Below are 4,961 nucleotides of genomic sequence, written 5' to 3' on the forward strand. Positions count from 1 at the left end.
TACATACAGAAGTTTCCAGGTTCAATCCTCAGAATCTCCAAGTAGGAATAAGAAAGACAGACCACTGCCTGAAACCCTTGAGAGCTGCCACTCAGCATAGACAATATGGAGCTAGATGGACCAATGGCCTGGCTGTAAGGCAGATTCCTATGTCCCTTTACTCCAAGTATGGGGAAACTTGGGCCCTCCGGATGTGGTTGTGTTACAGCTCCCATCATGACTAGAGATTATGGGAGTTGTAGTTCAGCAACACCTGGAATGAGAAAAGCTCTCATCTCCACACCTGCTATATTCCCATTGTCCATTTTCACCCTCTTACCCTCTTTAGCCAACTTAAGAAGCAGCGAGTTTGTTAGTTGAAATGCTCCCATTGGCCTGTCATGTCCTCATCCCCATCCCTATTTAAAAGCTCACAAGTAACCCTCAAGGTGAAATCCTGGGACCCAGTGGCAGTCCAAACCATTTTGCTGTCTGGGGCGAAAGACAAGATGGCAGTCTCTCTCTTGTTCGATAGGCAGAATCTGACCAGGCTTTGAATCTTAAATCATAACTGGGCAATGTCTTCCAGCACATTTGAGCTGACTTGGAGAACTCAAGGCAGGCTGTGTGACACACACAAGCTAGTCCTCCCAACACTTTGCTGCTGCTCGCCAACCACCTCTACCCTGCCCTCAGCATCTTCCGCCTGAGGAGGCTGCTGGTCCCTCTCACCCCCAGCCCCCAAAGAGCTGCCTCGTCCAAAAGATGGAGAAGATGAGTAGTAAAGTCACGCTTAAGATGACAGCCATCAGGTAGGTGAAAATCTGGAGCTGGGGGTTGCAGGCACACACCCACATTGGGGAGCGGTGGTGGTTGGGCAGGGTTGTGGTGGCAGTGGTAGCACTAGCCGGGCGGCTTGGCTCACAGTAGCTCTCAATGCTTGGATCTCTCACTGGGCCCAGGTCCAGGGTGTAAACCCTGGGCTGGCAGAGGAAGTACCTGCTCTTGCACTGCTCCTTCAAGCACAGCTGCCAACCCTACAGGATGATGTGGTTGGGCTCCAGGCACAGCAGGCGCAGGAGGGCCTCACTGACAGGCTGGTCGGAGGGGAGGACAGTAGGGTGGTGGCAGAGTGAGCACTGCAAGCGGTTCTGGGCTGGGGACACCAAGCTGAGAAGAGCCAGGCACTTGATGCAGAAGGAATATTGGCACTAAAGGACCTTGGGGTGCAAAAAGTGTTGTCGTAAGGGTTTCAGCAGATGGGGCATTCAGCCTCCAGCCCCTGGACCTGCTTCTCAGCCATGGGGAAACCCAGTCAACAGCACAGCCTTCTTTGCTACCTAGGAGACTAAAAAACAAGGGCAGGTGGAAACCCAGTGACAGTAATCATACAGCAGCATCAATGCAGTGGAACCTTTGGCCCACGAGAGGGAACGTTTGGCTTGCCATAGGGCTGTGCTTGCTGAGGCTGATGGGAGTTGTAGTTCTTCAACATTGGTGGGGGTGGGAGACAAGTTTCTCAACATCTGGTTTTTACAGCATCAGCAAATGCAAAGAGGTCCTCCACCCAAGGGAATTTGCAGTATGAAGTTTAAGAGTGGAAGTGAGCCCTTCTCTTGCAAAGCAATTGCTAAGGCAAGGGTGGGAAGATAAACATCCACATCAGAACAGCCTGCTGGAACAGGCTAATGGCAATCTATTTAATTTTATTTTCAATGCAAAATTACAACAAAAATTACAAACATTGAATCCAAAATGAAACAGTACAAACAAGGGGAAAAAACCCAAAACACAAGAGAGGGAAAACACACACACACAAAAACAAAAAAACCACCACACATCTACAGATAATACCATATCATCATTCTAATCTAATCATTACTGTCAGGGGACTGCCATCGGAACAGGGAAGGGAAGGAGAGGGGCAGTTAGGTTACAGGGAACCTCCGAAAATCTTGTGAAGCAGTTCCCCTTCCTGTGGTGGGGAAAGCCACACCTCCAGTGGGGGAGAGGGGAAGGGACCAGAGGATGCTGCTGGGAGCCTCAGCACCGCTCCTGGGCAAGCCGGCCAGGAGGGAAGCACGCCTCTTCCGTCACCCACCCTGCGCAGAGGTGTAAAACGCAAAGAAGGAAGGAAAAGGCTGGGGGTGACTAAGCTATTATGTTGGGGGAGGATCCGGAAATGACCACTCCCGGATTCTGCTAGTGATTGAGGCAGACATGAACTTGTGGTTCTACACTGTAAATAGTTTTGCACCAAAATAAAACCTGTAAAAGACAGGTTGGAGTCCTGACTGGTTACTCACAAGCAACCACCATTGCCATCTGATAGCAATCCGGGAGTCATTGCGGTTGCTCAAGTGTAACAGCAGAGAGACACACGATGAGTCACCTCAAAAAGGGAGCTGCAGGCGCTGAGGGAGAGGAGGCGTGGAAAGTAGCAGCGAGAGGAACGTGGAGTTGGAGCCACACGTCATCGAGCTTGTAGTGAGGCTTGAGGAGCGCAGAGTGCAGGACCAGCAGGTCAGAACCACTCCAGTTGGGAGAAAAGTACCATTACTGGTGAGCAAGTTTGGAGGGAACCCCCAAGAATACCTGGCATTTAAGATTACAGATAGGTAGCCGTGTTGGTCTGCCATAGTCAAAATGAAAAAATTCCTTCCAGTAGCACCTTAAAGACCAACTAAGTTAGTTCTTGGTATGAGCTTTCGTGTGCATGCACACTTCTTCAGATACACTGAAACAGAAGTTGCCAGATCCTTCTATATAGTGAGAAGGTGGGGAGGGGTATTACTCAGAAGGGTGGTGGGAATGGGAGATTGGCAGATAGCTGAGATGAGCCTGTTGACGACTCTTAACGACTGCAATAGGTCTTACAGGAAAAGGCAAGGGGTGAGAAGGTGAAAAATGGCTTAGTCATGTATAATGAGATAAGAATCCAATGTCTTTGTTCAGACCAGGTCTCTCCATGGTTTTAAGTTTGGTAATGAGTTGCAATTCAGCAGCTTCTCTTTCCAGTCTATTTCTGAAATTCCTTTGTAGTAAAACAGCTACTTTGAGATCTTGTATAGAATGTCCTGGGAGATTGAAGTGTTCTCCTACTGGTTTCTCTGTTTTGTGATTCTTGATGTCAGATTTATGTCCGTTTATTCTTTGTCGTAAGGTTTGGCCTGTTTGTCCAATATAGAGAGCTGAAGGACACTGTTGGCATTTGATGGCATACACAATGTTAGACGATGAGCAATTAAATAGTCCCGAGATGGTATGTGTGATGTTGTTGGGGCCAGTAATGGTGTTGTCCGGGTGTATGTGGCAGCAAAGTTGGCATCTGGGTTTATTGCAGGCTCTGGTGCCAGTGTCCGTGTTAAGTCTGGTTGTAGTATTATTGTGGGTTAGGAGTTGTTTAAGATTGGGTGGCTGTCTGTAGGCAATGAAAGGTCTTCCTCCCAGAGCTTGAGAAAGAGAACTGTCATTGTCCAGGAGAGGTTGTAGATCTCTGATGATGCGTTGTACTGTTTTAACTTGGGAGCTGTATGTGATGACTAGAGGTGTTCTGTTATTTTCTTTTTTGGGTCTGTCTTGCAGCAAGTTCTCTCTGGGTATCAGTCTGGCTCTGTTGATCTGTTGTCTAACTTCATCTGCTGGGTATTTTAGTTCTGAAAAGGTTTGCTGTAGATCTCTTAGGTGAGAGTCTCTGTCTGTAGAATTGGAACAGATGCGGCTGTAACGTAGACACAAAGCCTAATAAAGAGCAGAAGCCTGAGCCTGAGCCTGAAACAGTGCTTGATACAGTGCCAGAGCCTGAAACAGAACCAGAGCCACAGCTACAGCCATAGTGCCACAGCCTGAGTCTGCAACAGTGTTTGATACAGCGCCAGAGCCTGAAACAGAGACACAGCCTGAAACAGAACCTGAGCCTGGTTATTAGCATGGCAATTAAAGAAGAGAGAGGCCTATCACACTTCTAAATAACGATTATAAATTATGTGCAAATATTTTAGCCGAAAGATTAAAAAAAAAGGCTTCCAGATGATGATACACAATGACCAAGCTGGCTTTTTGCCCGGGAAGCACATTTATAGCAACACTAGAAACATTATAAACTTATTAGCGTATTTAGACTTAAGAATAGAAAAGAAGGCAGCCTTAATGGCTATAGATGCAGAAAAAGCTTCCGACAGGGTATCCTGGAAATTTATGAAAGGTCTACTACACCATATGGATTTTGGTATACAGTATATAAAAGGGATTGAAGCAATATAATCAAAACAAAAAGCTAAAATCATAATCAATGGAAATTTATCACAGGAGTGTGAAATCAGTAAAGGGGTCAGACAAGGATAGTGAAACGGAAGAGAAAGTTCCGACGCCATTAAGGAACTTTAAGCGTAGTAAAACTGACAGTCAAGGAACTTAAAAACAAGCGCATTTGGGCAGTTTTAACTGAGTTAACTTATTTTTTGCCTGCATTTGTTTTATGGGGTCCTGGATACAAAATACTAAGGTACGCTAATATACTGAATTATTTCTTCACAATTGTTTCCCCCCCCCCCCTCTATTTTGGAAACTCTGCCATATTAAAATGCTGACGATTTGAGGACATCTAGTGGAAGGAACAAAACACTACAACTTGTTTTCTTCTTTTTTTTCCTCCCTTACTTTGCATATCCTTTTATGAACTTAAAGAACTTAAAGAACAGACATTGGAAATTAGAATATAAATAGTAATTGAAGGGCGTCTTCAACCACTGGTGAAATTGATTTTGGAACATATCTCTTTTGTTCCTCTTTTCAAGTTTGGAGACATATATTCCCTTCCCGACTCTAAGGTTAAATAAATAAGAAAAGTGGACAGAAATTGAAATTAATAACAAGGTTTTGGATGGTTTGTCTCTTTCATCCTTGAAGACGTCTTTGTTTGCCCCTTTGCTATTTGTTTTTTTTCTTTTCGGATACATCTTGGAATTCTTTGATTTTGGGAA

At 45.5% G+C, this 4,961-nt stretch overlaps 1 pseudogene across 1 annotated transcript; it reads right to left on the reverse strand.

The window, feature by feature from the left end:
* Positions 1–558: 558 nt before the first annotated feature.
* On the reverse strand, positions 559–1,282 carry LOC310697776 (E3 ubiquitin-protein ligase RNF183-like; annotated as a pseudogene). The gene has a single exon. The product of its transcript is annotated as an E3 ubiquitin-protein ligase RNF183-like (transcript).
* Positions 1,283–4,961: the final 3,679 nt, after the last annotated feature.

The sequence above is a fragment of the Podarcis liolepis genome, assembly GCF_965112155.1.
Source record: "Podarcis liolepis genome assembly, chromosome: W".
Classification (NCBI taxonomy): domain Eukaryota; kingdom Metazoa; phylum Chordata; class Lepidosauria; order Squamata; family Lacertidae; genus Podarcis; species Podarcis liolepis.